The sequence below is a fragment of the Anser cygnoides genome, chromosome 5, assembly GCF_040182565.1.
Source record: "Anser cygnoides isolate HZ-2024a breed goose chromosome 5, Taihu_goose_T2T_genome, whole genome shotgun sequence".
NCBI lineage: Eukaryota > Metazoa > Chordata > Aves > Anseriformes > Anatidae > Anser > Anser cygnoides.
The window spans coordinates 2,266,476-2,286,104 of record NC_089877.1 but is presented as its reverse complement, the minus strand read 5'-3'; the positions used below and the strand labels follow the sequence as shown (position 1 = coordinate 2,286,104).

At 37.6% G+C, this 19,629-nt stretch overlaps 1 long non-coding RNA gene across 3 annotated transcripts in view; it reads left to right on the top strand.

The window, feature by feature from the left end:
* Positions 1 to 19,629, top strand: part of LOC125183493 (uncharacterized) — a 230,388-nt gene that overhangs the window by 58,262 nt on the left and 152,497 nt on the right. For all 3 annotated transcript variants that reach the window (XR_010831871.1, XR_010831872.1, XR_010831870.1), the window contains 2 exons: positions 7,499 to 7,579; positions 14,604 to 14,750. This is a non-coding gene — a long non-coding RNA (uncharacterized lncRNA). The remainder of the gene's footprint in view (positions 1 to 7,498; positions 7,580 to 14,603; positions 14,751 to 19,629) is intronic.

The following is a 19,629-nucleotide window of genomic DNA, read 5'->3' as shown; positions in this document are numbered from 1 at the left end:
TTTTGAAAACAAGAATAAGGAACCATGTCTCTTGATTGCTGTGGGTTAACAGTATTAATAGACGAACATCAGTCTACTCCTTTGGTGAAAGAAGGCAAGGAAGTGCATAGTTTATTACTTAATAAAGCACGATAGTGTCTTTCAAGAAGTCTTGAGGCTGATTCTCAAGGAGCTTGAATTCATCCACTGAATCTTATCATATTAGATAGGTAAGCTCCTATTTTCTCACTGAGAAGCTTGCTTCTCAAGGTAACAGGATGAATGAACACTAGATTGTTTGCTTTCTGCCATAGTTCACATCTTCCCCCTGTGGTGCATGTTATAGCAATTATCTAATTGTCTGTTTTAAAATGCAGTATATTAGGCCTCAGATGTTAGCGGAAATGCTTTGTGCACTGGTATTTGGGAATGTTCTCCCTTTACTTTCTTCATAAATGATTTATCAGCTGCATTATTGCTTGCATGGTCTTTATTACGCCTCCCAAAAGATTTTTACAGAACCCTGTTTTACTTAAGGACCACAGAAAAGATGAATGAAGCTTAATATTTCACCATGAATTTACTTTAAATTAGTCAAGTAACTTTCTTCTTATTTCGTAGCCACTGACACATCCTTAATAGCACCAGAGGGAAAACAAAGAAGGTAGCTCAACTGAGTTGCATATGCACTTATCATCTTGCAGTATGCACTGAAAACTAGAGGCAGGAAACCAGCCAAATACTTTTCCTAGGAAATCTTCAGAATGTGTGACAGCAGGGCTTAGACCTTCATTTAGCGTTGAGGCTCGTGACCCTCAGATGCTTCTAACTCTCACTGGCTGGTGCATCTTTGAGTCCCAATTTGTTAAAGTTCCAATGTAACCTACATTCATCTCACTTTAACTCCTTCATGGTTGCTGTGCATGTATTTTTGCCACCGCAAGAAAGTACTACAAGCAGTGATGCTTCTAGGTCCTTCTGCATATTGAGAGGACCTCTGAGTGTGTGAAAAATTATGTATCTACTTAGAAGAGAGTCATTGTTTTCTCAAGACATATCAAGTAACAATCTGCATGTACTTCCTACGGGCCGCTATCCCTTCTTATGGGATAATTACTTCTGTTTTACCAGGAGAAAGCTGAAACATTTATTCATTATACCTTGTAGAACGGATTGGTGTCAGAACAATGCTTAAAATTTTGGATGTTTTGTCATTTGGATTGATAGGTGCCAGCTCTCCTCACAGAAATCACACTGGAAATTGTGCTCAGCATGTCAAAATGTCATGGCCTCTGTCTTTGATGGTGATGTCTATGATGATGAGAGCTGGGGGGAGAACTGCAGGTTGCTAGGGGTGAGTGATGTGAGCTGGAGGGGTTGTTGAGTTGCAGATTTGCGTTGTTGCCTCCACAAGACCTGCTGTATACACTGGAACACATCATTGTTTTCCCTTCTGCTGGAAGCAAGTCTGAAGTCTGGTTGCTGGTGGGCTGTTCAGGCTACCCTGCTTGTAGGGTTGAATGAAGGCAGCAAACTCCTTGTGCAGGCACAGTGTGTGCATAGGATTGGCAAGTGGTGTGAATTTCACTGTGGGTAAAGATATGTGACCATCAGAGAAGTGAGATAGTACCGCTTGGCATCAGACACGTTTGTCTGAACTGTCATGCTGTGATTTGCCAGAACATTTTCTTTTTGTAGACCATTCAATGTAGTTTTAGGAGCTCTGAGAAAGGGAGAAGGGTCAGTGGATTCAAAGGCCTGCTAGGATGTGAGAAAGGTAATGGAATCTAATAGGATCTTTCCAGTTGTATAGTATACGTGATTTCTGAAGGACAAGCGAGGAATGCCCCTATCTCCATCCTGCTTACAGAATGTTCATCAAACAAAAAATCATTCCACTTGCAACCAACCAGCAATGTGAGGAAGTATTCTTTATCACTGTCTAATGTTTCCGCATTCCAAATTCTTTCTTCTTTTTTTTTAATATCTTCCACAATTCTGCTGCATTATGTTCTGGTACTCTGCCTCAGATTTCATCTGTGGTCCTCTTTCAGTTTCCTACTTCTGTTTTTTGTATGCTCTAAGAGGAGATAAACTTGCGCTTCATGGATGAGGCTCAGTATTAATTTTAAGTGGATAGGATCCTTTTGAACACCATTCCTGATCTAGATTTGCCAGTTTTTTTCTCTTGTAGTAGGGATTTTGAGTGCTACGCGAGCCTTAGAAGAAATTCTGCAACGAAGCATTTGAATTAAGGAGGATTATTAAGAATAACTCACATAATGGATCATTAATGTTGATTACTTATCAGGACAGCTGAGACTAGAAGTAAAGCAGTCAAGTAAACTGTGCAAGAAAGATAAAAGATCCAAGAGAATGAAATTAATAATATTAAAAATAAATAAATAAGAATGCCAGCTTGTTTCCAGTGTTTGCCCATAAAAAAATTCTATCAATGAAACAAGAGGGTGGAAAAGGGTAGTATTTCCAATATATCTGCTTGGATGGCTAACAATGCTGCTGAGTCCTGGGAGGGTAGAAACTATTTCTTTTGCCCTGGGCCTGTGGGCTCTGCTGTAGTGGGCCAGGATTACTGAGAGATTACCTCTGACTTCAATGCTGATGATGGGCTTCGGGACCCTGGGTGCCCTGAGCGGGAGGACCATGATGGTGGGAATGACAAACTCCCTACCGACCCTGAACATGTGTGGGATTTGCTGCTCCACCTGGATCCATACAAGTCCATGGGTCCGGATGGGATCCATCCCAGGGTGCTTAAAGAGCTGGCTGACGTCATCGTGGGACCTCTCTCAATTATTTTTCAACAATCTTGGGAATCTGGAGAGGTCCCAGTAGACTGGAAGCTGGCAAATGTTGTCCCAGTTTTCAAGAAGGGTAAGAAAGAAGACCCTAGCAATTACCGGCCTGTCAGTCTCACGTCAGTGCCTGGTTAAATTACGGAGAAGATGATTCTTGAAGTTATTGAGGTGCACCTGGGGGACAATGCAGTCATGGGTCCCAGTCAACGTGGGTTCATGAGGGGTAGGACCTGCCTAACAAATTTGATTTCCTTTTATGATAAGATCACCATTCTAGTTGATCAAGGGAAACCAGCTGATGTGATCTTTTTGGACTTCAGCAAGGCTTTTGACACGGTTTCCCATAGGATCCTACTGGACAAAATGTCCAGCATACAACTTAACAAAACCATCATACAATGGGTGAGCAATTGGCTGCTGGGCAGGGCTCAAAGGGTTGTGGTAAATGGGGTCACATCTGGCTGGTGGATGGTCACTAGTGGGGTCCCTCAAGGCTCCATTTTAGGGCCAGTCCTCTTCAATGTCTTTATAAATGATTTGGATGTAGGACTAGAAGGTGTTTTGAGCAAATTTGCCGACGACACCAAACTTGGAGGAGTTGTGGACTCGGATGAGGGTGGAAAGGCCTTGCAGAGAGATCTGGACAGATTGGAGAGCTGAGCGATCACCAACCACATGAAGTTTAACAAAGGCAAGTGCCGGGTCCTGCACCTGGGACAGGGCAACCCTGGCTATACGTACAGACTGGGCGATGAGACGCTGGGGAGCAGCCCCGCAGAGAGGGATCTGGGGGTTGTGGTTGACAGCAAGATGAATATGAGCCAGCAGTGCGCCCTGGCAGCCAGGAGGGCCAACCGTGTCCTGGGGTGCATCAGGCATGGCACCGCTAGTCGGTTGAGGGAGGTGATTGTCCCGCTCTACTCTGCGCTGGTGCGGCCTCACCTCGAGTACTGTGTGCAGTTCTGGGCACCACAGTACAAGAAGGACATTAAACTGCTGGAGAGTGTCCAGAGGAGGGCGATGAAGATGGTGAAGGGCCTAGAGGGGAAGACATATGAGGAGCGCCTGAGGGCACTGGGCCTGTTCAGCCTGGAGAAGAGGAGTCTGAGGGGGGACCTCATCGCAGTCTACAACTTCCTCATGAGGGGGAGTGGAGAGGCAGGTGACCTATTCACTGTAAACACCAGTGATAGGACCCGCGGGAATGGTGTTAAGCTGAGGCGGGGGAAGTTTAGGCTGGACATCAGGAAGAGGTTCTTCACCGAGAGGGTGGTCACACACTGGAACAGGCTCCCCAGGGACGTAGTCACTGCAACAAACCTGTCTGAATTTAAGAAGCGATTGGACTGTGCACTTAGTCACATGGTCTAAACTTTGGGCAGACCTGTGCGGTGCCAAGAGTTGGACTAGATGATCCTTATGGGTCCCTTCCAACTTGAGATATTCTATGATTCTATGTGAGATTGGAGGTTTTCGGGTACCAAACAGCTTGGGCATCATTTCTGAGGTGCCCTTTAGAGGCCTCGATTACAAAATGCTTGACTGATAACATTCAAGAAAGAGAAACAAACAGGGCTTTCTAGATAACCCATTAATATGGAACAAATCTGGTACATCAGTCATGCTTTCAGTCAGAGCAGTTCTAAGAGGAAGTTCCTGATGATGTTGGTTTGGTTATCAGGTGTACAGCTGTGGTTATGTATGATCTTGTGAGAGGCATCTAGTGCTACAGCAAACTCAGTAGAGGACTTGGGTCCTTATTATATGTAAATATTTTTGCTTGTGCACGCACACATGGATGCATGTATGGCAAAAAATAATCTTTAAAGCAAAGATATTTCAAGTCCACTCCAATAATGCTGTGTTGTCAAATAAATTTTCAGTCCATAAGACTGAAACCAAAATATTTTAATAATTAATTCTCCTTTAAATCTCTCCTTATAAGAATGGACACTGAGACTTTAGAAAAGGTTAAATTTGCACAGTGATATCCTATAAAAATCACAGCATCTGCTGCAATTCAAAAGCAAGGTATTATAAAATTAAATGCCATTAAAAGAATAAAGTGTCAAAATATTTTCATTTGATTACATGTAAAATGCCTCAAAATGGTTCATATTATATTTTTTCAGTTTTTCAAAGGGGCTTTTAGGCAGGTAGATTTATCTTGTTTTTAGTTATATTTTGGGGATTGATGGATGGAAATGTGTATTTGTATGTATAGTTTTCTGTGGTGCCAATTAATTGAGATTTCAGATTTAAGTACAAGTCTTCAAGTAGTTTATCTTTCATAAAATGGTAGAAAATGCTAGCTCTGTACTAATGAAAGTTACACATTTGATTATAGGTTTTCAAGAAAGTAAAATGTTAATATTTGCTATGGCTTTATTGAGGTATAAAGTCAGATCTAACATAGCTGCAGCATAAGATCAGATTTTTCTTAGCTGCATTTTTTAAAGTACTTGGAAGATTATCTGTCTTCATTCAATAAAACTGGGTTAGTATTGTGGAGGAAAAATAAATGTCTATAAATATTTAGGTTTATACAAGTGAGATTAATTATAGATTGTAAATGTAGAGCAGCTGTTCTGAGTATCTTCTTGTACTTGATCTATATTGGGAACTACTTTTCCCATACTGACAGAACACCAGCGTTTCCAATATCCAGCTAGTTCTCTCCATCTTTTCTGCTTCTTTTTTATGGGCAGTTGAGTACACGTAAGTATAAATAGATTCACTTTATTTACTTATTTATTTATTTATTTATTTATTTATATGAGACTGCTAGGATGCAGACCTGAGACCTGAACATTTCTATAAACATCTATTTTGTGCATTCTTGGGAACTAAGTCTGTTATAAAAGCTTCTCTTACTGATGTGGATTAATGTTGCTTTTGTATGGTTTAGAAACATCTCTGCATTAGAGGTGCATTAGATTAAAATTGAGAAAGATTTTATACAGTCAGTCAGCTACAGAATATGTACTAATTCTTATTAATTACTTAGATTTTATTGCATAATAAAAATGTCTTAATGGCATAGTATGTCTATACCTCCTGTATCTGTAATGAAATCTAAAAATACTTAAAAGATTGTTTAGATCAGCATATTCTTCTGGAATATGAAGGAACTGTCTATACTGAAAGCTAAAGTGATCGTTGTTGTTTGAAATAATTTTTTTCTGCTCTGTAAAAATTCAAAGGTGTTTGTAGAGAAAGAGCACACATTTTGGTATGAGCCTGTCTCCTGAAATTCTTGGTATCTTTCCCTGTCCTACAGAATTGGACGTTTTCTCGCCTTGCACATTACATCCACCAGCCTGCAGGCATGTGGTCTCTACATGACTTGTTTCTGAAGTAGTGTAGTCAGTGTTGCCTGTCCCAAAGGGTGTGTGAGGGGAAGGCAGTGAGGGCAATCTAAAACTGGTGGAGAGACAGGAAAAAGGGGTTAACAATCTCTATAGCTTTGTTCCCATCAGTTTGATCCCCCTTCACCCTCATGATTCCCATTAGGTTGTTTAACCATTGAGAAATGTTGACCACTGAGGGTTGTCTTTCCTAATGCACAAGAGCCATTTTCTTTTTCCGAAGATATGCAGTGATTTTAGGAACTTGCTTTGTTTTTTAGATAGACAGTGAGGAACTGAAGTCTCAATGGGCAATGGCATTTAGGCTGTTAGTGCAGTGTCCTGTAAAGGTACCAGAGTTAACTCAAAGCTGTCTTTTCTACTGATAGCAGTTGTGATGTTTGTATGTGAGCATTTGAGCAAACTGTCCTAAAGAGAAGCTTCCTTTGGGTGCCATGGTTGTTGGCTCTTCTGCTTCTAAAACCTGGCCAAGTATTTTGGAAGCATACCAGGAAGTTTGGGTACTTTGACAGCTGGACTTCAGTAAGTTAGTGGGAACAGTTTTGAATTTTTGCTGTCACCCTTCTGCATCCCAGTCCTTTGCTAGAAGGTTCTGCCCCAGAACAGTGAGTTGTGTGTCAGCACTTCTGCCAATCTCATTCACAGCTTAGTATTTAAATTGGTACTGATACGTATGCTGTGAACTTGAGTAGTAGGGTTGCATGCATGTATGTTGCTATGCTCTGGAGTGGGGGCAGTAATTTCCTGCAAAGGAGTGAGATGCACAGCTGGGAACCTAATGTCCTTTGAAAGAGATACTTACCCACATCAGTTATTTAGCTGGAAAAACTTTACAAAATATTTTTTGAAGTAACAATATATCATAGTGTTTCTTGTGTTTTCACTATTGCTGTCTTGTGGATTAATAAAAAATAAAACAGAGAAGAATTGGAGTGGGGCAAAAGATTGGGACAAGACAGAGACTGGAATGCTAGTAAGGACAAATGCTGATGTTGGCAAAGAGGTGATATGTTGAGTGCATGTTGATAAGTGACATTTATGGGTTATGAAATATCTGCAGAAAATGTCAAAAAAAATTGAACCAGACATCTTCCAGTTCTGGTGATCTGTGAGCAAAACATCCAATACCCTGTGGTTTACAAAAATGAGTCAATGCTTCATTGCATGATACTGATCTAATGATGAGCTGACTTTCAAATTATACAATGTACACTTCTGATATATAGCTGTGCAGACTGAGGGATTTTTATTCTGAATTTCAAATTTCTAGTAGCTTTTATTTCTTCCCATCCTTGTCCCTGTCTAATTCGTGTTCTTTCTTCCTCCATGGAGACTTACTCCTTATTAAAGAAGATGAAAGACTCAGAAAGACTCATAGGCCTAGTTCCTTGGAGAGGATGAAATAAGAACAAGGTAAGCGGAAGGATTTCTTTATCAAACTGTAGCCAGTAGCCAGAGTCAAATTAGGAATTGGAAACTACTTTCTAGAAACTTGCTTTTGTGAGCTGTCAGCAGTCTGATCCACCAGATCCTTGCTCATGGCCAGTAATGGCAGCAGGAATTTGAGAATAATTATCACGAATGAAATGAATATTTATAACCAATTACTGGAGAAGAATGGAAAAACACATGTCCATTTTCCATCTGCATTGTTTCTGACTCATTTGTTTTATTGATATACCATTTCCATTTTATTTCATGGTAACATGAATTCTCTTTCCCTTCTCTACTTATGATTTATAGTTAATCGTGAAGTCATAATTATACTTCTTTTAAATGCCTCTAGACAAATCATAGAGATTTGGATGAGGATCAAGTGCAATTGTTGATGAACTTAGTCTGTGGGAGTATATAAGGTTTTATAATACATGCTTTACAGATAACAAACTTGATTTTTTTTCTGTGCTAATTGTATTTGAGCACAGCTAGCTGGCCAAGAGAAACACTGTTTCTCACCATTTTCAAGAATTGTAATCTACTCCTTGTTTGCTAAGGGATGAAAATTGTAATGATATGATAGCTCTTGAATATCATTCTATATGAAGTAAATTTGTACAAGGGAACTACAGAGTCATGGATAAGCTTTTGTGAAAGCCATTTTATTCTTGGCCATTCCTAGTTTCTGTGATATGTTTAAAAATAATGCGTATCTTCAGCCTTCTGTTCACTTAAGAAATTCACACACTTCTGTCCCAAAGTCTGAATATGATCCAGAAAGCATGTGTTCCCTTCACAGACATAACAGCAGGAACTCATTGTAACGTTTCTGCTAGTGCGTTCACTATTGTTTTGGAAATGTAGAGGAGTTATTTGGGTATGTGCCATTTTGATGAATATGCCATCTTGCTTGGGTACCTGTCAATGTCTATCTTCCTTTGTTGTGGTTTCACTTTATTACTCTAATCAGGAACCTTTCATTTTGCCCCTGACAGTGCTGAGAAATGCAAATACTCATATTTGATGTGTGAGCTTAGTTACCTCCATGTTGCTGACATCTTAGGATATAGCCCACAGGTCTGCCTGAATACTGAGGATAAGGGGGGGGGGGGGGGGTGTGGAATGCAGGTGTGTGGAGGGCACATCTGGAGAGTTCTGGAGGAGTTAGAACTGCCATTTGCCACTGCTTGCTGTAACTCAGTATATATTCACAGTAACTTACTTTTTGTGTTTAAACCTTGCTCATGCTACAGCTTGGTTTGCAGTTTTACCCAAGAAAGCAGTTCAGCTTGACACTTTTCTTCTTCACGAAGTAATCCTTCTAATACTTCTAAGATATTTTCTCCTGCTTTTTCCTAAGCTCTTGAAAATTGATCCATCTCTACTTAGTGATCAGATAACTAGAATGGATTATAACTAGAGCTGTATTGTGGCGCTCAGAACGGAGCCAGTTTATACGTTTTAAAGAGCTGCAAATATCTTCCATTGACTTCCATCTTCCATTGACTTCAGAATCATTGATCCTGATGCACTTCTGAGAAGATGACTATCAGCTTCTTATTTTTTATGTAGATGACTATAGATAGTCAATATATGCTTATTTTGAGGTAAAGCCATGTGTGTTTTTTTTTAAGTGTCTGTGTTCTCAGAGTTTTTAGTCATAATTTTAGAGGGATGAAGGGCTAAGCACATTAGCTATGTTTCTAAATATGTTAAAAGTTTGCCAGTGTGTGGAAGAAAGGGTAAGAGCAGTATAATCTTTGAGATTAATTGAAATGATGGAAAAATATAATTTATTTGAATGTCACCAGATAGCAAGGTACAAAACAAAGTGAATGCAATGTAATTCAATATCTAATGATCACAACAAGGCCACAACAGTAGAGGAATGATAAGGATTGAATGAAATCATTTTTTGTTTGAAGGAAATCATGTTTGTTCCTAGCACATGTTGCAAAATATACCTCCTCTGCTTTCCTGTTGACGTGGATCAGCAACCTGTGTCTCTGAACAGAATGGCAGCTCCTGCAGGCAGTGGCATAGCAAAATAGCTCAAATACTGCATAGTTTCTGGTTACTTGCTTCAAAAATGATGTAGAAGAAAGTTACTGTCTAACAAAGCCAATGAAGAGAGATGAAGCTTTCAGGAATGTAAATACAAGTTTTAAAAAATTAGAATTCTGTGTTTTAAGTGAGTGCCTATTTCAAATCTCTTTGGCTTGCACGCCCTTGTGCTGATTAGTGATATTGTAAATGGGGAGAACAGGGAATGACCCAGCAATTCAAGTGAAGGATCATGCAAAAGGTCACGGTAATAAAGTTTACTGCCATTCTACAGACGTAAATGAGGTATTAAAATGCAGGCTCCTCTTCCTTGTGGCAAAGATAGAAACAAATGCAGGATGTGCCTTTTCTTGTTTGCATTTGATGTGAACAACACAAACTTAGTTCATTCTCGCCTTCTAATCATGTACTTATCAGTGGCTTTTTTAAAAGAAAACTTTAGTTTAAATAAAATCATGTCTGTCCTTCAAGCTGTGAAACTGCTGTGAAACTGCTAAGACAAGAAAGACAAGGGAAAGCTGCTTAGATTTAGATCTATTCATGAAGGAAAAGCTAAAGAAACCTGGGACTAGGAAGTTGACTAAAGGAAACTAACACTTAGTTAAATACTCTTATGACTCCTGCAGATTATTAGAAAGCATATGGCTTTGTGAGCTAACAGTCTGGGTCCTGTGGATTTGTGCTATTAAGCAAAAGAGTTCTGGGAAAGGAAAGGGAAACTGAAGGCTCTTTTCCCAAGACTGCAACTGCCTGCTACTGAGCCAAGCTTGATTTTGTTCAGTCTGAGTATTGTCTTAGATTTCTGAAAAGTAAATCTTGGAAGCCTGCCTAGTTCATCAAAAATAATTTAAGGTGCCATGACAGAGGCAAGGGAGCTTCTCATTATTGTTTCCTGTATTTTATGACGTTGGCACTCTTCCTGAAATAATCTGAGAATTGCAGACAATAATATTTTGGAGTGCTGATAAATAGATCTCAACAATGAAATTCATTTCTTCTTTCCTGGATTTTGGTAACATGCATTTTCCTCAGTAAATACTGCTTTTTCTGGAAACTATCTCCTTACTCTTAACAATAACATTATTTCAAGCATTTCTGTACAAAGCAAAAATATACCAATTAGCAAGACATGGAAAAAAATAATGTTAATACTCTTAGAAACATCTATGGACTGTCAGCCAGGGATTTTAAAAGCACAACCTACTGAGCTGCAGATTCTAAAAATAAATGATTTGAACATTTCTTTGTAGTAAACACATTTTTTTGTTCCCTGCAGACACTTTCCAACTGAACTTACCAGTGAGAACTACAGGAAATATTTAGGAAGTAGGCAGATTTGTAGCTTCATCTCTAGACACATAGCTTCTTTGGGGAGAAGGAGTCTGAAGAATGCAGTCTTTTTAAGTGCTTCCTTTTCTGATTCTACAAACATGAATCGTGAGTGGTCATCAGCTAAAAGTAAAGCATAGAAAGCAACACACTTTAAATTCTTTAAGCTTAACTGGTAAAATCATTGGCTCTCTTTTTCCTTTCATTGAAAATGTCAACTTTTTAAAAATTGAGCTGAAACTAGGATTTTGGGAATTCAGCGAGTAAGACACGTGAAGATTATTCAAACAGAGGTTCTGTGATGACTCCTACAATAATAAGAGAGCAATATGATCATTCTTTTTCCACATTGTTTAAGAAAATAAGAATTGCTCTGTTGTGTGTGTCCATCCATGACCAGAGGAGGGGTGTAAGAATAAAGAAAAGCTGTAATAATACCATCTCTGACTACTACTCTCCCTGTCTCCAGCAATTTGGCCAGACTTAGATAATTTCAGTAATCTTCAGTCATGTTCCATTTCAGGAATTTGTCTAATCTTATGGAAACCTTGTTCTGAACCTGTAATGTGCAGCATGTTTGCTAATTGTTGGCCATTATCTGAGGCTGATGGTATAAATGAAAAAGATTACGTTTTCATTTAAGTACTGCACCCCCCTTACATAAATAGAAAGCTTTCTTCAGTGTTCTTAAAAGGATGGGGTATAAACAGAGACCAATCAAAATAATTACTTTCACTTGAGAAGGCCATTTCTGGCACCTGATGTGATCTTTCTGTAAATTACATGCTCTGGACCTGGTGTGTTGACAAGTCTGGAACTCTTTTTTTGTGATTAATTGTACAGAACAAAATCAAGTAAAGCTCAGAAATTCTTCTGAGATAGAGTAAAACAAATTAGCAAGGAGTTGTTGCAGATATCTGTTTAGATCTGTGTTTTACTTTAGTTTTAAGTACCATGCTTACTGAGAATACTAAGAAGTCCTAAGTAACCACCTGGAAGTTGCTAACAGTGGTCCTCGTATTCTTTTTGAGTGGGGCAGTTTGCCACTCTCCCATCTGTAATGGAGCCACAGACAAGGTCTTTCTCTAGAATTACTCTTCTCTCTTGCACTAAGAAATAGTGCTTAGCCTTTTAAGGGGACAAACAGGAATTTCCCAACTAATGTCTCATAAAACATCACCGTGTTTTTACTGTAGGTTTAATCTTTATGTGCATTATGAACCCTGTGACTGTCAGGTGTTACGTTGAAATTACCTGGTTTAAATTTCATTTTTTTGGAGGTGACATTGTACTCGTTGTCTTTCGGTGAGACTCAGAACTCATGTACAGCTGCGTAGAAAGCTATGTGGTGGCTAACTTATAAAGCTGTATATGGTAAAGTGTTGAATTTTCATAGATTAATCTGTAGGTCTAGAGCAGTCAGCATTTTGGTGCGAAGCTCTGTGAAATCCCCTTGCTGGTATCTTTGTCAGAGAAGTGGGTCAGGCAGTGACAGAAAAAAGAGTACTACATATTTGAAGGATGTGAAGACTGGGGAGTGCAATTGTTTATTGCATTTACTTTGCAGTACACTGCAGGAAAAATTATATGGGAAATGTGGTTCAGCAGGGGGAGTAAGGAGCACAGGGTAGTTGCCCACAATGCTGTGCTCTAGAATGGAGTAAGTTCTGCCACGTGGAAAAAAAGATTCACAGGAAACACCTAAGTCTGCAGAAATATATTTAGAATGATGTTTGTGTCAACCAAAGTCATTTGCCATTTTGAGTCCACATCCAGCAAAAAAGTTTATCGTAACATAAACCATTTGTCAATGTGCTTCCTGATTAATTGTGCAGGTTCTTTTACTGCTTCTTTCTTTGCATTTAATTCCTTTGCTTCACGTGTACAACGATTTCCCAACCTATGAAATTTTAATACAAAGTTTTTTTTCAATAAAATAGGGAGAATTGTAAAGTTTTCGAGAGTAAACCATAATGGTACATTAAATAGATGTGTCTCAAAAGCAAAATACATGCTTAGTTGTTTTTAAAAACTGAAATTAATGATGTAATTTATGCGTTTGACATTAGATTTCTAAGTAAGATAGTAATTCCTGGTCAGTCAGTTATATACTTTTTTACTCTTGATGGAGTCAAAAAAGTAAAGAAAACAGCCACATACACACCCAAAAATATCAAAACAAATTTAGTAGCTGTTATACAATCAAGCCATGTGGCATTAAATACGTCATTATTGACTGATAACTTCCTGTATTTCATATCTCAAGATTCCTACCTTCCTTTTCAGTGGCAGCCTCTGTTACCATTGCAGTACTTAAAGAAATCTCTTCTGCACCTCAGAGCCATAATCACATTTAGGCCTTGAGCCAGAATAAGTCTGTGCCAGCAAAATGTTTCTTTGTATCCTGAAAACATAATATTGGAATGGTATTAACTGTGATGTGTTAACTGTGCTAACTACATGTGATAGAAGTAAATCTAGTAGCCTTATTCCTCCCCAAAGCAAATGGTTATCTGATTGATGCTCCAAAGAATTGTCAGATTTGATAACCAGAGAAGAGGATCTTGATGACAAAAGTAAGTTACAAGTTCAAGTCATCAAACCAACAAAAGATGTTTAACATGTATAACTAAAATAAATGAGATTATTCCTATATTGTAAACTGGATTGGGGCCCAAAAGCTTAAGCTAAGTGTTTTGGAAAGACATGGATTTTACTTCCCATTTACATAAGGATGAAATGCTTCTATCAGGGGAAAAGATGGAAGTGACCTTATTAACTTGGTCCTCTTGTGCATATATTAAACTTACATATTTTGATTATTCTTGTTAACATCATAACAATATATTGCTAATTAGTTTATAAAAATAAGACATCTCCTTGCTTAAGCTTTTATTTCTGTTTTCATCAGGAAAGAAATGACTTTAGTGTCTATGGAGGTTATAGTGAACTATTCTGTGATTACAAATGTCAGCTATAGAGTTTCTTCTCTGAATACTTACAGAAGTGATCAGACTATCTGTGTGGACAGTTCTTTCCAAATACAACTTTTCTGTCTTAGTTTAATAAAAATGATGGATGGACATAATAAAGAGAAGAGAACACAGTTTTCTCCCATGTACTCACTGAGTTTTCTGTCCATCAGAGCAGACAGAGGAAAAAATAGTTCAGACCATCATTACGTGAATGTTCCCAAAATGGAAGGTGGCACATGAAAGGAAAAGATGGACCACATAAAGCCTGCTCTGATTTTTGGATGCTAAATAGTGGGGAGATGGGAGAGGGAAAAGAATGGAAGGCAGAGAGCTTTGATTTTAGTTCTACCAAAAATAGGTAAACTTTAGGCACCTTGGCCTGACCTGTTTTCCTTGAATGTAGCCTAAAGACATAGGCTGGATGAATGTCACAGCCTTCAGCTAGGAATGTTATGAAGTTTCTGTTACCATATTAACTAAATTTTGTAGGCAAAGAGAAGGCTACTGATATAACTTAAGCACACACATAAGTTTTTGTAAAATGTGTGTTTTTTTCCTTTCATTGTGTTTCCCAACTAATATGGTTATTCTTATCTGTTCCTAAATTTTAAAAATACTTCATTTGCTTCTAGCTTATCCTGGACTGTGTTTAGAGTGATTTCAGAACAACTGATTGAACCTGAAGTGTTCCACTCCTTCAGGCATTGATGCTAACAGTGTGACTATATTTTCTTGAGATGGCTGGCTCTCATGTTTCTCTTCCTCAGGACATCTGAATGGTAAGCAAAGCTGTCTCCACATAGCTACCTGACTTACATGTGAAATTGATAATTTAGGGGTTGATAAGAAAGAAAGTATCTTTCAATGGTCACTGTTAGCCAGGAAGTCTAGTTAGTTAGACTCTATGTACTTTTCTGGTGTCACTAGACTTCTTGTGACTAAGACCACAATATTATATCTAAAGGAACTGGGATTACTAGAAAATACATTGCTCATATGTATGATTAGTATCATTGAAATCAATGCAAGAGTTTTGATCATCTGCATACATGTATCAGTGCTTCCTTGAGTTACATTCACAGAACTCAAATGAAATGACATGTTTAACTGTCATGGGGGAAAAAATGATCCCAAGCTTTTTAAGCTGAAAGCCTCCAGGATAGAAAGGAAAGCCTTTGAGAAAGACAGATTTGTTATTTTTGTTTTGTTTTGTACCACTAAAAGTGCACATGGCTTGTAGTAAAATTTGGGAAAGGAAAAAAAAATAGAATTCTCAGCCTAAAATCTCCTAATGCTGCATACAAAATACATAGTTCAAATTGATTGTGTTTTGCTCTGCTTTGTTAATTCTTTGAAATTGAACATACATGTTTGTGGTTTACGTTAAAGTGTGTGTGCGCATATATAGAGAGAGACAGAACATAGATTACAGATATGTGCTCTTTCTTGCTGGAGTAACTTTCAATGAAAATTGTGCATGTTCTTGTTTCAATGTACGAATTGGATTCTATTTCCGTTCAGTTTCAAGAAATTAGTGCTGCTCCAGTAGTCATAGAAACAGCAAAGAAGAACAGATTGAGTATACCCATCTGCAGAAATTCTGAATATTGAATAAAGTTTTCTTAAGTTTCAACCTATGTAGGAAGCTAAAAGAAAGAAAATTTCAGAAGAAAACTTGGTTAGCAAACTATCAAAAATATCTGGGCAACAGGGTAGCAAATGATAGGAATTAATGAAAAGGGTACTCTGTGTTGTTGTCCATCCTCTTTCAAATAAATATTGAAATACAATATGTGACATTAGTAAAAATAACTCTGACTTGTAACACTCAACCATTTATGACTTACAAATGAGAGAAGAATCCAATTTGCCTTTCCTCTTCTGCAATTAGATGAAAACTTTTGTAACGAGCATATGGCCTTATCTTAATGTCTTGTATTTATCACCAAAGTGTAAAGATTAAGTATTAAACCACTATACTAGGTATCTACATGGACTCTGCAAATGTATTAGCTATAAGCGTAAAATACATAAACAAGCATATTTCAAATCTATACTTCTAAATACTGCAACTACAGGTACCGCTGAAGTAATTGCATATGAAATTAGTAATCGCATGATTGTGTGGAATTACCTGATTTGGTTTGTATGCTTGACTGGGAGGAATTATGCACGAGTCAACCTTAGTAAATAATTCATACCTTGTCCTATAGGTGACTAATTCAATATCATTTTTCTTTTTTTGCGGTCTGTATAGGAATGCAGCATTCTTTTGAAATTAGCTGTCTTTCAATAATGATTACCAATATCTAGGAATAAGTTTGGGTTTGCAAGCTTTTCAGTGCATAGTAAATATTACTCATTCAATATTTGACTAGTGTTGGCTAGTTCCAAATGGCGCCACAAACCTCCTTCCATTTTTCTCAACCGATTCAAATAATCCTTAGGTGCAGGGTACTGATGTGAATACACTCTTTAAAGACTTGTTTCTTGCATATATTTAATATGCTTCCCTTGCCTCTAGATCACAGGCCTTGATGTCTTAGGGGGTCAAAATAATTGATAGAGGGATTAAAGAGCAGCAGCTTGGTTATTGACTATAGCAAACATTTACAGTGAGAAGTAGTACTTGAAGAAATGTTTTGATGAGTACAATGGTAGAATTTGGCCTGAGATAAACAATTAGGTGCCTGTAAGGTTCACAGTATTTTAGGGGATCTGCTGCTATAAATTGGGCAATTATTGATATCTAATGACATTGCAGAAACTGTAGCAAAATTATTAATAGGGCATAGGGTTGACTACTGGGACTTGTCAATAAAAGACAAATTTAAATGAGACAGTTCACTGGAAAAATAAGTCACATGTGTGAAAGGCCCTTCCACTTCCGTGTTCACTAAGCTTTTCAGAACCTTGGGGCAAAACTAACAAAATACTAAATATTGAAAAGGATTATATTCCTGTTTCTAGGAGACTTCAAATGTAAAAATTGGGCAGCCTTTTCAGAAACACCTAGCAGTGTGGTACAGTCTTCAAACATCTGAAAGCAGTAGCAGGAATTTGTGTTACTATTTGGATTATTTGCAAGATTTTCATAACCAGAAAATATATTAAAATAGAATTTGGTGTTAGGCAATTTAATAACAGAATGTTAATTTCTCAGTCTTATGTTGATATTGCATGAAATGAGAACTGAACCTTTTCACCTTTAAATTATTTATTTATTTATTTCAGAAGCAATCTAGGTAGAGGAATTGTGTTCCTGACCATCTTTTTAAACTAACCCAAAACACAGCATAGTCATCTTTTCATGGATTCTGGCTCTCCTCATTGATTAAAGCTCTTAGTATGACAAACTAGTGCTAATTCTGTGCCAACAAGATCATGTGTACAAGCATACTTGAATTTCCCAGTATATAAATGCAGGCAAGTGTCAGCTTTGTCCAATGGTCTGCAGTTTAGTAATGTTGTTGAATTCAGATTTGACTCCTGTTCATTCTGGTCTGGGAGCAGACTTAAGACTCTACAGCTGAATGTATTAAGAAAATACCCGAAGGTTCTTGACAAACACAGCTTCCAGTGCTGAAGTATCTGCTCTCCTGTCTGGCAAAAAGGGATGCACAGACCTGTGTCCTTAAGAGAGCTTGGATGGGATGACTTTGCAGTACTGAGTCCAGAATACGATGGGATACAGCGGGAAAGATATAGATATATATCTATACCCAGATATAGAATTTTCTTTTATTAACAGCTGCTACAGTTACAATACTTTCCCTAATTAATAGTGGAAAAAAAACCACCATAAATTTTATTAGTATAGAACGTCTCTGAGAGAGGGATTGGTCTTTACTGGGAGAGATATTTCAAGTGAAATATCGACCAAAATCAGCATTTGCGTAATGAAATGTTTGTAGGCTTCACTGAGGAATGATGAAATTAAATCTAAGCAAGTTCTGAAATAAGTTTCTAATTTCAAAATTAGAAGGTGAAGGAATAATCTCAGAAAAGTTCTCAGTTTTGTTGCTGCAGTTCAGATGGTGAAGAGACCAAATCATTGTGCATAAAAGGACTGACAGCTTGCTGCTCAGAGAGCTCTCAGTTCTAATGTAGGGCACTAACTACAAGCTATATACACATACTCGTTTTGAGACAAAGAAATGTTCTGAATAACAGGTGAAATAAAGGAGGTCATAAAGATGCAAAGTGTCGGGTATTTATGGTATACAATATTCTTGAAACAGTGGATGCCTGCAGCTGTGGCCTCATGTTTCTCTTACTTAAGTACTGCATGTCACTACCTCATATTCTGTGTAAGAAAATAATAGAATTTAGCATTTGCTAGTGCTTTCAAACTACAATCTGCTTTCTGAATGCTACATTAAATCACATCAATTCTCTGTGATGTGGCACACTTATTTATTATAATCTCATTTTTACAAGTAGGAAGGTTTAGTCCCTTTTCAAGAGAGAAAAAGGTAGAATAACTTGGCCAAAATCACAGTAAGATCTTGTGTCAGTGGACAATAGCACAGAGTATGAATTTTCAATTTGCTCTCTCTAGATTGATGCTCTGCTTTATAAAACTGGGATGTATTTTAGTCCATAAAAATCCTATGCATAACTGTGTAGAAATTTAATTTGCATTTTAAATTTTCTTAAAAGTAAGAAAGTATCTGATGCAAAGTCATCCAGTAAAAGATGGGTTTTTGCTTTTGAGTATGAATTGGTCTATTTGTGAAGAAGGATGTCATGTATATTGAAAGTATCTCTAAGCATTCTGTTGTCATAGCTGCTTAGCTTGAAAACATGCATTTTGTTAACAGATTTTATCAACTCTCCAGGCTGCAGTCAGGAAGTTCAGCATAATGCAACTGACAGTTATAGGTACTTTTTCTTGAGGGAACATACTCTACCTGTGGGCTTTCTTTCAAGGTGCCATTTAAGAAATTGCTTTAAATGTATGAAATGTTTGAATAGTTTGAATCCTAGTTTACTCTGAGATTGCTTTATTTCCTATTGTATAGTGTCATGTATTATTATGAGTATGGAGAATATCTAGCACAAGTGGATCTGTAAAAATATTTCAAATATTACAGTATAATGTTTTGTTGTTTGGGATTCCCATAGAGCAGGACATCTAATTCCTTCCTGTAGTTTAACAGGGAGGAAATACTTTCCATCTTCTTGTGTTTCCCAGTTTAGTCAAATTGTGTTTTCTTTCTTTTTGTTTGTTTGTTTGCTTTCACTGAGTGTTTTTATTTGAAACATCATGAAACCATCCAATGCTTCTGTGTGCTCTTCATGCAGGTTTTATTACCAATAAAAGTCTAACACTTTATTTATGTTACCTTGTTATAAAGCATCTTGAGGAATAAGAGCTACATATGCTCAGTGACAGTCTGGCTTGCTGGTTTTGAATTTGAACCTCTAAAGGGAGGGTGAAAAATCAATTTGCAGACCCTTTCAGTAGGAAAATACTGCAGAGAAATTATTCTAATCTACTGTACATAAAGGGAAGCAGCTTAGACAAATCTTTACAGCCAAGGGAATCTTAAACCCAGTGAAGCAGGAGGCTATGAAATAATCCCCAGGTTAGGAAGAGAGGTACGTAAAATAGGAATTTCCTATTAAAATAGGAAAATTCCTTCTCCTACTTTT